This window comes from Bombina bombina, chromosome 1, assembly GCF_027579735.1.
Source record: "Bombina bombina isolate aBomBom1 chromosome 1, aBomBom1.pri, whole genome shotgun sequence".
Lineage (NCBI taxonomy): Eukaryota > Metazoa > Chordata > Amphibia > Anura > Bombinatoridae > Bombina > Bombina bombina.
In genome coordinates this window covers 690,378,591-690,394,614 of record NC_069499.1, presented here as the reverse complement: position 1 = coordinate 690,394,614, position 16,024 = coordinate 690,378,591, and positions in this window count along the sequence as shown.

Here is a 16,024-nt window from a genome sequence, read left to right as displayed (position 1 = left end):
AACCCATTTTCAATGCCCTGGCTGAGGGAAGGAGGTTTTCACCCAAGATTTGACGGTATATGGCCCCGTCCATCGTCCCTTTGATGCGGTGAAGTTGTCCTGGGGATGGTGTTCTTAGGGTCATAGGCAGCATTCCTTCTCCAAACACGGCAAGTTGAGTTGATGCCAAAGAGCTCGATTTTGGTCTCATCTGACCACTATACTTTCATCCAGTTCTCCTCTGAATCATTCAGATGTTCATTGGCAATCTTCAGACGAGCCTGTACATGTTCTTTCTTGAGCAGGGGGACCTTGCGTGCGCTGCAGGATTTCAGTCCTTCATGGTATAGTGTGTTACCAATTGTTTTCTTGGTGACTATGATCCCAGCTGCCTTGAGATCATTGACAAGATCCTCCCGTGTAGTTCTGGGCTGATTCGTCACCGTTCTTATGATCATTTAAACTCCATGAGGTGAGATCTTGCATGGAACCCTCAGACCGAGGGAGAGTGACAATTACTTTGTGTTTCTTCCATTTGCGAATAATCGCACCAACTGTTGTCACCTTCTCATCAAGCTGCTTGGCGATGGTCCTGTAGCACCATTCCAACCTTGTGAAGGTCTACAATCTTGTCCCTGATATCCTTGGACAGCTCTTTGGTCTTGGCCATGGTGAAGAGTTTGGAATCTGATTGATTGATTGCTTCTGTGGACAGATGTCTTTTATACAGATAACAAGTTGAGATTAGGAGTACTCCCTTTAAGAGAGTGCTCCTAATCTCATCTCATTACCTGTATAAAAGACACCTGGGACCCAAAAATCTTGCTGATTGATAGGGGATCAAATACTTATTTCACTCATTAAAATGCAAATCAATTTCTATTTATTTTTTTTAAATGTGTTTTTCTGGATTTTGTTGTTGTTATTCTGTCTCTGTTCAAATAAACCTGCCATTAAAATTATAGACTGATCATTTCTTTGTCAGTGGGCAATTGTACAAAATCAGCAGGGGATCAAATTATGTTTTCCTCCCTGTATATATACAGAATTATATATAGGAATATCTATTAAAAATTACATAGAACATATCCTGCTATGTGAAGAATATTGGAATATGAAATATTTACCGTAAATACATAGTTAAAGTCTTAAATTAAATATGCTTTACATGTTTTCATCTACTTAAAGGGACATGCAACCCAATTTTTTTCTTTCATGATTTCTTCAACAAAGGATATATAAGAAATTAAGCAAAATAAATAATATAAGTAAATTGGAATGTTGTTTAAATTTGTATTCTCTATCTGAATCATGAAATAAAAATTTGGGGTTTAGAGCCCTTTAATGGCGAAGGGCTCCAACAAACTTATATATATGTGTCTATATATGTATACATATGTATTTATGTTTATATGTATATATATGTCTGTAAATACATATATACACATATAAATACACAAATACATATGTACACACACACATATCTTTGAACCTTTATAACTTTTGTGTGCAATATTTTTTTTAATATTTATTGTTAATAGTGTTATTATGAATATAACTGTACTTTGTTATGTATTTGTGATGTGTTTTGTGCTTTATTAAGGTTTATCATTACACAATTTTGAATAGCACAGAATAAATGTTAAAAATTACATAACAAATAAAAGGGAAAGAGACCCTCTATGTTAAGGCAATGAAGTCCATTTCTACATATCTTCTGTAGGTATTGGGGCCTAGTTATCAAGCCGTCAACCTCAAATACGCCAAGATGGCGTCCCCTCAATTCCGATTGGCTGATAGGATTCTATCAGCCAATCGGAATTAAGGTAGGAAAATTCTGATTGGCTGATGGAATCAGCCAATCAGATTCAAGTTCAATCCGATTGGCTGATCCAATCAGCCAATCGGATTGAGCTCGCATTCTATTGGCTGATCGGAACAGCCAATAGAATGCGAGCTCAATCTGATTGGCTGATTCCATCAGCCAATCAGATTTTTCCTACCTTAATTCCGATTGGCTGATAGAATCCTATCAGCCAATCGGAATTGAGGGGACGCCATCTTGGATGACGTCCCTTAAAGGAGCCATCATTCGTCGTAGTCCGTCGGTGAAGAAGGTGGTTCCGCGTCGGCGGAAGGAAGATTCAAGACCCAGCTTGGAAGATGACTTCGCCGGATAGAAGACCTCTTCAGCGCCTCTTTGAAGATGACATCGGCCGGATCGAAGACTTTTCTTCAGCGCCGCCTGGATGATAACTTCATCGGATGGAAGATTTCTTCAGCGCCGCTTGGAGGATTAACTTCTTCCGCTCCGGATGTCCACTTCGGTTCCATCGGTGGCTCGGCTGAGTGAAGACAACTAAAGGTAGGATGATCTTCAGGGGATTAGTGTTAGGTTTTTGTAAGGGGGGTTTGGGTTAGATTAGGGGTATGTGGGTGGTGGGTTTTAATGTTGGGGGGGGGGTTGTATTTTTCTTTTACAGGCAAAAGAGCTGTTTTCTTTGGGGCATGCCCCCACAAATGGCCCTTTTAAGGGCTGGTAAGGTAAAAGAGCTTTGAAATTTATTTAATTTAGAATAGGGTAGGGCATTTTTTTATTTGGGGGGGTTGTTATTTTATTAGGGGGCTTAGATTAGGTGTAAGTACCTTAAAATTGTTGTAATATTTTTAACATGTTTGTAACTTATTTTTTTATTTTTTGTAACTTAGCTTTTTTATTTGTTGTACTTTAGTTAGTTTATGTAATTGTATTTAATTGTAGTTATTTGTAGGTAGTTTATTTAATTAATTTAATGATAGTGTAGTATTAGGTTTAATTGTAACTTAGGTAAGAATTTATTTTACAGGTAATTTTGTATTTCTTTTAGCTAGGTAGTTATTAAATAGTTAATAACTATTTAATAACTATTCTAACTAGCTAAAATAAATACAAAGTTACCTGTAAAATAAATATAAATCCTAAGATAGCTACAATATAATTATTAATTATATTGTAGCTATCTTCGGGTTTATTTTACAGGTAAGTATTTATTTTTAAATAGGAATAATTTATTAAAGTATAGTGTAGTGTTAGGTGTAATTGTAACTTAGGTTAGGATTTATTTAACAGGTACATTTCTCTTTATTTTAGCTAGGTAAGCTATTAAATAGTTAATAACTATTTAATAGCTATTGTACCTGGTTAAAATAAATTGAAAGGTACCTGTAAAATAAAAATAAATCCTAAGATAGCTAGAATATAATTATTATTTATATTGTAGCTATATTAGGGTTTATTTTAAAGGTAAGTATTTAGTTTTAAATAGGATTCATTTAGTTAATAAGAGTTAATTTATTTAGATTTATTTAATTAATATTTAAGTTATGGGGCGTTAGGGTTAGGGTTAGACTTAGGTTTAGGGGTTAATAATTTTATTACAGTGGCGGCGGTGTAGTGGGGGGCAGATTAGGGGTTAATAAATTTATTATAGGTGGCGACGGTGTAGGGGGGGCAGGATATGGGTTAATAGGTTTAATATAGGTTGCGGCTGGTTCAGGGAGCGGCGGTTTAGGGGTTAAACTATTTATTTAGTTGCGGAGAGGTGCGGGATCAGCAGGATAGGGGTTAATAATTTTATAATAGAGGGCGACGGTGTAGGGGGGGCAGGATAGGGGTTACTAGGTATACTGTAGGTGGCAGCGGTGTCCGGGAGCGGCGGTTTAGGGGTTAATACATTTATAAGAGTTGCGGCGGGGTCTAGGAGCGGTGGTTTAGGGGTTAATACATTTATAAGAGTTGCGGTAGGGTCTAGGAGCGGCGGTTTAGGGGTTAGTAACTTTATTGAGTTGCGGAGGCTCCGGGGGCGCCGGTATAGGGGGTAGAACAGTGTAGTTTAGTGTGAGTGCTTAGTGACAGGCTAGCAATAAAGCTGGGAAAAAGCCGAAGGGCAGCGAGATCGGATGAGTGATAACTCTCACAGTCCGCTGCTCATCGCCCCGCGGCTTTTTGACAGCTTTATTTGATAACTTAGGCGTATTTTTTCAGGTCCGCGGCGGCGATGTGAGGCGAGCTTAGGCGGGCGTATTGGGCCGGCGAAGCCAGAAAAGTAGACGGCTTGATAACTACCCCCCATTGTGTCTTTACAGTCTAAATATTCGTCTCTCCCCAGAGACAAGGGACAGTGTGCCAAGCATATGTAACTAGCTCAGTCATTTTAATTTTCACTGAAAAAGTTCAAAATTCTAATTCAACACAACCTTGAAACATAATAACAATAAATAAGAAAAAACAGCTTAAAGGGACAGTCAAGTCCAAAAAAAACTTTCATTTTTCAAATAGGGCATATAATTTTAAACAACTTTCCAATTTACTTTTATAAACAATTTTGCTGTGTTCTCTTGGTATTCTAGTTGAAAGCTAAACCTAGGGAGGCACATATGATAATTTCTAAGCCCTTGAAGGCCGCCTCTATTTTATTTACTTTTCACAGCAGGGGAGAGCAAGCTCATGTAGGTCATGTAGAAAGCATTGTGATCACGCCTGTGGCTAGTGGCAGACACTGCACTAATTGGCTAAAATGCAAGTCAATAGATAATAACTAAAAGTCATGTGATTAGGGGCGGTCAGAAGATGCTTAGATACCAGTTAGTCACAGAAGTAAAAAGTGTATTAATATAACAGTGTTGGTTTTGCATAACTGGGGAATGGGTAATAAAGGGATTATCTATCTTTTTAAACAACAACAATTCTGGTGTTGACTGTCCCTTTAAACTTTAAAAACAATGGGCCAGATTACAAGTGGAGCACTAAATATTGATTGCATCCAAGCGATATTAGTGCTCCACTTTGTAATACCAGCGTACGATAATGTGTGCTGTTATTACAAGTTAATTGCAATGTGAACGCAAGCTAGCGTTCGCATTGCTAGAAAGCATTCATAGGCTCCTATGGGAGCCTCATTTTGTTGCCGTCAGTGATGGTATCAGAACCACGCATAGTGCAAGGGTAAGTAGCGCAGCATTTTTAAATATATATATATGTATATAATTATATACATATATATGTATGTGTTAATATGTCTATATACACACATAACACATAACTATATATGTATATAATTATATACATATATATGTATGTGTTAATATGTCTATATACACACATAACACATAACTATATATGTATATAATTATATACATTTACATTGTGGCCTATGGGAACACACAGTTCCCATAGACCGCAATGTAAAGGCACTTTAAAGTGACGTTTTTTTCTAACACTCTCCTCCCACCAACTTTAAAGCCCCAAAACTGCCTAGTGCAGTTGTTTTTAATAAAAAAAAAACTTACAATGCCCTCTATTTTGAGGGCATTTGGGCAATATTAGAAACTTAAAGGGACACTGAACCCAAATATTTTTGTGATTCAGATAGAGCATGCAATTTTAAGCAACTTTCTAATTTACTCCTATTAGCAATTTTTCTTCATTCTCTTGCTATCTTTATTTGAAAAAGAAGGCCTCTAAGCTAAGGAGCCAGACAATTTTTAGTTCAGAACCGTAGACAGCACTTTATTGGTGGGTGAATTTATCCACCAATCAGCAAGAACAACCCAGGTTGTTTACCAAAAATGGGCCGGCATCTAAACTTACATCCTTGCTTTTCAAATAAAGATACCAAGAGAATGAAGAAAATTTGATAATAGGAGTAAATTAGAAAGTTGCTTAAAATTACATGCTCTATCTGAATCACGAAAGAAAAAATTTGGGCTCAGTGTCCTTTAACTTTAGATCTAATCTCTGGTTAATTTTTGGAGCATTAATTGTTACTGCGAGGTCGCGTTAGCAATAACCAGCCACTTGTAATGGCTGGTTAATTATTGAGCTCCCGCTAACGGGCAAATTTAAGGGGGATTTAAACGCCTCAGTAAGAAGAAAAAGGATAGGAGGGGAACTAATACATTTTGTTTATAAAGAGAAAGTCGGATATGTGCTGACAAATGAGGGCAAAAAAGAGAAAAAAAAAAGTTAAATGTGCATTTAATTATGTGAGCGGTAAAAAACAGTCTTATGCCGCCAGAATTCTAGCATTGTTTCATGGGTAATCATTGTTTCATGGGTGTCTATCTGTGCTTAGAGTTGTGACTCCATTCAATTATCCTCTGCAGTATCATGTCCAGTGTGTATTGATGCAAGTTAGCCATACCCAGTCCACCTCCCTCCCTAGGCTGATAAAAAATATGCTTCTGAATCCTTGTTTTGATTTTCTGCCACAGTAATTGTTCTATGGTGGCTTGCAGTCTAGGAACATATGAATGGGGCAAAGGGATAGGCAAGGTTTTCATTATTTATATGATCCTGGGCAGAATATTCATCTTGACTATACCTATCCACCTCAATTAGGAAAAAGGTTTACTATGCCAGCTAGAAAGATCTCTAGTTATTTCTTCTAATAGGTACTTATAATTATACTCAAAAAGATGGTTTGGATTTGCTTTCCTAAATATCCCAGTGTGATTGGTCAATTCTGATTAAGGCAATCGAATGTGCTGGCTGGTGTAGACATATTCGGTAATTCTGAGTTCATTTGTATGAATTTTCACAACAGTATTAGTGAGAGAGCATAATTTCATCAGTCTTTAATGCCAATACAATTATTTTCACTTTCTTCCTCAAGTGTCAACAAATTCCCATGCCCTTTTCAACCAAACACTGCATGTTCCTTTGTAATAAAATGAATGCCCCCTTATAAACCCAAAGTTTGCTGCATTAAGAATCCTAAAATTATCATCTTCAAAATTACACATTCCCAACCGAAGCAAAACTCCCAAATTACTCCTACCATACTAGTTTACTGATAACAAACTCCTGATTCTCTTAATAATTTACTCACTTACCCATGAATCCCTAACTCCATTGCCACACTAATTTAAAAATACAGAATAAGAGATACACTGTGATGTAAAAAACATGCACACAAACAAGCAGAGAACCTCCAAATTTGGATCTATCACAGATCTAATAGGACAGCATTCACCCATTTTGAAATACCCAAATAAGCTGACCCCTCCATTTCTTGATCATCATTAGAATTACACATTTAACACAGTGAATCATGTACATAACATGCAGGCCTCTAAGATTCCATTGGTTGGTTACAGTTCAAAGGTGAAGTAAAAGAAAGCAGAAGAGACAGGCCAGTTCTGAGCTGGTACACCCCAACAGATTTGCCAGATCTAGTGAATATGTTTGGGATATAAGTTCAGGGGTGGGAATGTCAGAAAAGGCTGTTCTGCCTAGTATAGTGAACAGTCCTTCAGTTATGGAAGTGGGGCATATTATACTGAACAGTCCTTCAGTCATGGAAGAGGGGCATACAAATATGGGCCTGATGTAGGTGTTGGCTGTAGGAGACTCTTTTATTAGGAAGGTTGATAGGGTAATTTGTCATTCAGAACCCTTTGGAGTGTATTGATAGATTGTTAGAGGGATCTGGGTTTGATCCTGCAGTCATGGTGCATATTGGCACTAATGAAGGAATCAATAAGAGATAGAGGGTTCTAAAAAATGACTTCAGGGAGTTAGGTAGCAAGCTTAAAGCATGTACCTTCAAGGTAATATTTTTGGAGATATCACCAGCGCCATGTGCTAACTTTTTAAGGCACAAGGAGCTAAGGTCAGCTAATTCCTGGTTAAAAACATGGTTTAAAAATTAGGGGTTTTACTTTTTAGAGCACTGAGCTGACTTTTCACTTGGGTACAATTTGTACAGTAAGGATGGATTGCACCTGAATGACATGGGTGCAGGTTTGTTGGGGGAGAGGATGGTAGCACGCTTAGAGAATCGTTTAAACTAGGTAAAGGGGGGGGGGGGTCAGTCCATGCATAATAGAACAGACAGATCAGTCTGTGAATATGTTACACCAAGAATATCTCAAGGAAGGCAGAAGGGTAAACTTAGGAAATGTCATATTAGAAAGTTTGTAGGAAAGCAAACTAAGTGGCAGCATAAAGAGCATGCATGACAGCAAATGCAAAAAAAGCATGATGGGTAAAATGGGGAAGCTGGAGCTAATAGTTGCAGAAGAGGACTTTGATATTATCAGTATAACTGAAACCTGGTGGGATAATGCACATGAATGGGCAGTTAACTTAGAGGGTTATACTTTATTTAGGAGGGACAGGAGTAATAAAAGGACTCGGAGTGAAGTATTTTGCATGTATATTAAACCTGACCTTAAACCTACAATAAGGGAAGATATATATGATGATACAGGTTATAATGTAGAGACCCTGTGAGTTGAAGTAATGAGTGGGGGGGGGAATCCTAAAAAAATATTACTAGGAACATGCTACAAGCCACCCAAAATTACAGACATGGAGGAAACTCAACTAATATTGCAAATAGGAAAGGCTGCTAATAATACCAGTGCTTTAGCTATGGGAGATTTTAACTACCCCAACATAAACTGGGCCAATTAAACTAGTAATACAGCTAAGGGAGATAGATTTTTAAATATTCTCAGGGATAACTTAATGTCACTACTAATAAAGGAGACAATTAGGAATAAAACTATATTGAATGTAGTGCTATTAAACAATATAGATATAATATCAAACATAGAAGTCAAAGAACATTTAGGTAACAGTGATTATAACATGGTCACATTTGAAATCACTTTCCATAAGTAGTGTCTTAAGGATTCAACTTAGACTTTTAAGTTTAAGAAAGCAAAATTAAAATGACTTAAAGGGACACTGAACCCACATTTTTTCTTTTGTGATTCAGATAGAGCATGCAATTTTAAGCAACTTTCTAATTTTGGTATGTTTATTTGAAAAGCAAGAATGTAAGTTTAGATGCCGGCCCATTTTTAGTGAACAACCTGGGTTGTCCTTGCTGATTGGACAGCACCAATAAACAAGTGCTATCCATGGTTCTTCACGTAGATGCCTTCTTTTTCAAATAAAGATAGCAAGAGAACGAAGAAAAATTGATAATAGGAGTAAATTAGAAAGTGGTTTAAATATGCATGCTCTATCTGAATCATGAAAGAAAAACATTTGTGTTCAGTGTCCCTTTAAGGAAATTATTAAATAACCTAAATTGGGGCAAAATATTCTCTAATATAAATACAGAGGATACATGGATAACATTCAAAACTTTGTTAAATAAATATACTATAGATGAGCCACGTTTGCTTTTAGTGAGTTAGCAGTTGAGACCCTAAGAATAGCCTGGAGATGGGCTTCAGTTAGCCTAGACCTGGTTTTAGATTTCTTAAAGTTCATAGTCGAGAATATTTTTTACACATGTATGTACCACATAAACACATGATTCATTTGAATAGTTTGGACAGTGCTGGGAAGGTGCTGGGAAGGTATCTGGTAACTTTCTCATAAACTGACCTATCATTACTTGGTTTCCCTGTGCATCTCTGAACTTGGCTTTGAGGTCAGTGCTACATTGCAGATCTATAAGTTCCATTTGCCACACATTTGGTGCACTTTTAACATCAAACAAAAAGGGGTCTGCAAACATCTGGAAAGTTGCATTTTTGAGTCGTGAAGTCAGCAAATCAGGGATCAAATTCCTGTTGGAGGTTCTCAATGGCAGCAACATATTTATCAATACTAAGGGGTAGATTTAACAAGCAGCGGATGCTGCAATCTACCCCCCGTAATTTCAGGTTCCCCTGAAACATAAGTTAAGAAGCAGCAGTTTTAAGACCACTGCTCCTTAACTTGTCCTCCACCTCTGAGGCGGCGGACTGCAATTATCCCGATCGGGTACAATCAGAATGATTGACACCCCCTGCTAGCGGCCGATTGGCCGCAAATGTGATGGGGGCGGCATTGCACAAGCATTTCACCAGAAATGCTTGTGCAATGTTAAATGCCGACAGTGTATGCTGTTGGCATTTAGCGATGTTAGGCAGACATGATCTGCTACAGCAGATCATCTCCATCCGCATCATAATAAATCGGGCCCTAAGGGCAAGATTACAAGTGCTGCGGTAAATCTAAATTTTTCACTAGTGAAAACTTTGCTAGCGAAATGCGCTTCTCAGGACTTTTTTATTTTGGGGTAGTTTTTATTTTAAGGGGCATTAGAATAGGAATATTTTTTTTATATATTTGGTAATTCCGCTTGTTATTTTTTGTAAGGGTAGATTTTTTTATTTTTTGCAATGGTATGTTTTTTTTTAGTTTTTGTAAATGTTAGGTTTTTTGTAATGTAGGTTTTTTATTTTTTTTATTTTAAGGTAGTTAGAATATTTTTTAGTTAATTTGTGTTTATTTAAATTGGGGTTAAGATAGGGGTTGTTAGATTAGGGGGTTTGGATGTTAATTACTTTGCATTGTGGGGGGATGTCAGTTTAGGGGTTAATACTGTAGTTTATGGGTTTTTATTTTCGTAGAACAGTTTACCAGAGCTCTTAGATCACGGTAAGGATTGAAGTGGAAAAGGCTATTGCGCTAGCACAATCACTATTTCTACCAACTTGTAATAGCAGGAGAAAAACGGATCCCGAAATCTCGATTGCGCTAGCTCAAAACCTGTTGCACCACACTTGTAATCTCGCCCTAAATACAGAAAGTTCTCCACTTTTTTCTTCAACTAGGTGCTTGCATGTTGGAAAATGGCTGAGGTTTTTGTTGGTAAATTGAGTTTTTCATAATTTCAGCTTCCAGGAAAATAGTTTTATTTTGGGTTGGCGATGTGAGGGGATGGCGGTTTAGGGGTTAATACTGTAGTTTATGGGTTTTTATTTTCGTAGAACAGTTTACCAGAGATCTTAGATCACAGTAAGGATTGAAGTGGAAAAGGCTATTGCGCTAGCGCAATCGCTATTTCTACCAACTTGTAATATCAGCAGGAGAAAAATGGATCCCGAAATCGCGATTGCACTAGCTCAAAACCTGTTGCGTCCCACTTGTAATCTCGCCCTAAATACAGAAAGTTCTCCACTTTTTTCTTCAATTAGGTGCTTGCATGTTGGAAAATGGCTGAGGTTTTTGTTGGTGAATTGTGTTTTTCATCATTTCGGCTTCCGGGAAAATGCTTTCACATTGATTAATTGGTTTGGGCCCTGTAGCTTTAAATTGAGTTTGTTCAGCTCCTGTGTGATATCAACCAAAGATGCTAAGTCCATGACCCACATGGGATCATCAAACTCGGGAACATCCAGCCTACCATCCATCAGAAATGTCCTTATTTCCTGCCTCAGTTCAACGAACCCCTTCAAGACGTTGCCCTTGCTCAACCAGCGCACCTCTGTAAAGTACAGGACATCACCATACACTGCTCCAGTTTCCTCCAAAAGAGAACATAACTGACGGTGCTGTAAGCCCCTTGAACTAATTAATGCATTTAACAACAACTGGCATAACATTATCATATTCAAGTATTTGCAGCAAAGTGCCTGCTGATGAATAATGCAGTGCAAAGCAATAGCGGGATCTGCATTATCTTCTTCCAGTTTTCTTTGTATCAGCGCCACTAGGCCATTTTTTTTTACCAGTCATGGATGGGGCACCATCTGTGATTATTCCAACTAATCTATCCCAATGTAGGACAGCGCTATGAATTACATCACAGAGGTGCTGAAATATGCTGCTGCCTATAGTCTTTCCATGCATTGCAATTAAACTGAGAAACTCTGCAGTCACTTCAAATTGGTCATTAATTCCTCTGATAAATACAGCGAGCTGAGCAGTGTCATTTATTTCAGTGCTCTCATCAAGAGCCAGCAAATAGAAAATGAATTGTAGTTTTATTGCACAACTGATCATAAATGTTATTTGATAATTCACTGATCCTCTCTGCCACTGTGTTTGGGATAGGCTGTGCTAAGTTCTGAATCGATTTGCATTTTCAGGGCAAAGGATATTGGCAATCTTTACCATGCAATCTTTAAGAAACTGCCCCTCTGTAAATGGCTTCCCTGCTTTGCAACCTGCTCACTCACCACATAGCTAGCCTCAACCATTGCATCACATTCCTTTTTTGTATGCTTAAAGATATTTTGCTAAAATTTGCTGCATGTAAATGCCTCTTTGAAGTGGGGCTATTTGCTTCTCCCTTTCTTCGGCCCCATACTTTTCATACTGATCAGCATGTTTAGTTATATAATGCTGCTTAAGGTTATAGTCTTTAAGACAGGGGTTTCAAAGTACAATTCTGCGGACCATTTCCTGCCCACGAACTGGTTACAATGTGGCCCGCTAATGATGACTTATAACGGAGAACTGTTCCCTTCTATAGTGAGTATTACTGACGTGAGGACTGAAGCTTGTGGGAAAGAAAGGATGGCTACATCACATGGTGGAGGGGGGATGGTGGAGCTGCAAAGAGAGGATGGCGACATCACGTGGGGGTGGGTGGGGGGTGGGGCTGCAGTCCTAGTTAAACCCCTGAGTGCGCAGTGTGAGAAACATGGTGCCATAGCAGCAGGGTGTGGCAGCAGAAGAGCGAGTGAGCAGTAGAAGAGTCTTTTGGCTGGAGCTTGTGTTAGTTTGGCCTGGGGGTGTAGTGTCACTGTTAGTGGGACTGTGGGGCGATCTGAGCCTAAGCAGGCAGCATCAGAGTCAATCAGGAGCAGTAGAAGAAAAAGGTGAGCAAGATATGTGCCAAGTACAGCTGCCTTATAGTGAGATCTTTTTTTGTGTGTATAAAATTTCTGTCTGTAGTGTAGCTTGCTTTTAATGTATAAAAAATACTGTGCCGTGACATAACTTGTGTTTGTGAGTGTGTGTGCAAATAGAACTTATAGATCTGCAATGTAGCACTGACCTCAAAGCCAAGTTCAGAGATGCACAGGGAAACCAAAAAATTATAGTTTAGTTTATGAGAGAGTTACCAGATACCTTCCCAGTGCTGTCCAAACTATTCAAATGAATCGTGTTTATGTGGTACATACATGTGTGAAAAATTATTCTCGACTATGAACTTTAAGAAATCTAAAACCAGGTCTAGGCTAACTGAAGCCCATCTCCAGGCTATTCTTATGGTCTCAACTGCTAACTCACTAAAAGCAAACGTGGCTCATCTAGTTCAGAGCAAACACTGCCAAGCATCTGGCAAGCAAGTGGCTGCAAGCAAGCTGTATATAGCTGTATATACTTCAATTTAGTTTGAAATTTTGAAACGGCCCCCATGGTAGACGACAACTTGACCAGTGGCCCCAAGGTAAGTTGAGTTTGAGACCCCTGCCCTAAGGTCTCGTTTCCATGGAGCTGTTAAAAATGGAGCCGTAAGCTACTAAGTTCCCGACAGCTAAAAGTAGTTTACAGCTCCATTTTAGTACCAGGTTTTCATTGAAATATTTTGCTCAGTGTGTACAGTCGGTCTTTTCGTAAAGATGTATGATAACCTTTTTTTAATGCTTCAATCTGATGTCAGATGTCTCGGCCATAACCAGTTTGTTGCTATGGTAACCTGACCTTAAACTATAAAATTCACATTAAGGGGCCTATTTATCAAATTGTCAACTATGTTGCATTCGCGAGCCTCAATATGCTCGCCAAACATTGCAGCCGCAGATCTGAATACAATCTTATTTATCAAAAAAGCCGTCAAAAACACTCGTGTCAAGTACGATCTTGCGTCTATTCGGGATTTTCCCAACTTTATTTATACCATTTCTGTGATATCTCTGTGTTTATTTATACCACTATATGTATATATTGTAAATGTATTATTATTCTGAGCAGGAATAATTGCGAATATAACATTTAATCAGAGCAGTGGCGTAGCGTGGGGGGGGCCACAGGGGCAGTTGCCCCGGGCGCAAAATTCTTAGGGGCGCAAAATTTCAAAAGAAATTTGCGCCCCTAAGGAATTTAATTTGTTATAAACATTGCAGGCGGCAGGGCCATGGTGGTTGCTTGTAAGGGAGCCGTCTGCCAATTCATAAGGTGCACTACTAGGATTGCCACTTGCCCCGGTATTAATAATTAGGGGGGGTTGAAAAATGTGTGTGAGTCAGTCACACTTATCATCAAGGGAAGTGAGGAGGAGGCCCTGACTGCAGCCTGAAGTGCATCATGATGAGGTCACGGACCATGGTCGATAGTCCAACCAGTCCTCCTCTCAGCTCGCCTCCCAAAGACCCAAGTCACACCCAGTCATGTGATCTTGTTGGTGTGAGGGTGCGGTGTCGCTGCGAGCTGCTAGTACGATGAGTCCGACAGAGGTGGCCAGGCCGTGACCCTCCTGTTTGGGTACTGTTCAACTTCTTCCTAATGATATGATCTGCAGGTTTTTTTTTTTATATATATATATATATATATACATATTATTTATATTATATATATATATATAATATAGTTATATATATATATATATATATATATATATACATATAATATATATATATATATATATATATATATAAAAAATTTGATTTCATATTGAATTTGAGGCTGTGAGAAGCCACGCCCCCAAGCCACACCCTCTCCACCCCCTTTTAAAAAGTGTCCAGGAATATTCTGGGCAAAAGGTAGCAACCCTATGCGCTACCGTGCGCACTCACAAATGCATCACTGTACTGGTGGAAGAGACTCAGTCAGTGCTAATGGGTTAGGGGGCACAATACTTGCCTTGCCCTGGGTGCTGACAACCCACACTACGCCACTGAATCAGAGTATCATGTATTTATTTGCAATCAATGGATATTTTAAAGGGATAGGAAAGTAAACATTTAAGTTGCATGATTCAGATAGAGCATGTAATTTTAAAACACTTTAACATTTTCAAATGTGCTTTGTTCTCTTGGCATCCCTTGTTGGAAAAGAATACGCACATATCCTACTCTAGTGGGAGCTAGCTTCTAATTGGTGCCTGCACACATTTGTCTCTTGTGATTGGCTAAATAGATGTGTTCAGCTAGCTGTCAGTAGTGCAATGTTGTTCCTTCAGCAAAGGATAACAAGACAATGGGGGATATTTATCAGAGGTCTGGCAGACTTGATCCGACAGTGCGGATCAGGTCCGCCAGACCTTGCGGAAAGCACTACGCTCTCCATATTCAGCATTGCACCAGCAGCTCTTGTGACCTGCTGGTGCACACCGCCCAGGGTCGGCTCCAGAACGAATGAAATGGGGGGGCATTTTTTTTCACAAGGGGGCACGCATTTAAAAAGCATGTATGAAATAAGAGCAGATCTACTGTGGTAGTCCAGGGGTTACATTTATCAGATCTCTGGCTGTGCAGGAGTTAGATTTGTTTATATTTCTGGAAGTGCAGCGGTTACATGTGTCATATCTCAAGGAGTATAGGGGTTACATTTATAAGATGTCTGGCAGTGCCGCAGCAGTTACATTTACCAGATTTATGGCAGTGCAGGGGTTACATTTGTCATATCTCAGGAATGTCTCCCACATATGACACAGCCAGTGGACGCTGTTTGCATGTGTAGCTCTACCAATGACCCTACTAATGATCAAATAAGATTTTACGTGACAATAAGTTTGAGTGCCAAGCAGTACATTACTTGTACAGATATTATTAATGACCAGCACACACACAGTATATATATATATATATATATATATATACACACACACATACACACAGTATATATGTATATACTAACACACACACACACACACACATATATATATATACAGGGAGTGCAGAATTATTAGGCAAGTTGCATTTTTGAGGATTAATTTTATTATTGAACAACAACCATGTTCTCAATGAACCCAAAAAACTCATTAATATCAAAGCTGAATAGTTTTGGAAGTAGTTTTTAGTTTGTTTTTAGTTATAGCTATTTTTTTGGGATATCTGTGTGTGCAGGTGACTATTACTGTGCATAATTATTAGGCAACTTAACAAAAAACAAATATATACCCATTTCAATTATTTATTTTTACCAGTGAAACCAATATAACATCTCAACATTCACAAATATACATTTCTGACATTCAAAAACAAAACAAAAACAAATCAGTGACCAATATAGCCACCTTTCTTTGCAAGGACACTCAAAAGCCTGCCATCCATGGATTCTGTCAGTGTTTTGATCTGTTCACCATCAACATTGCGTGCAGCAGCA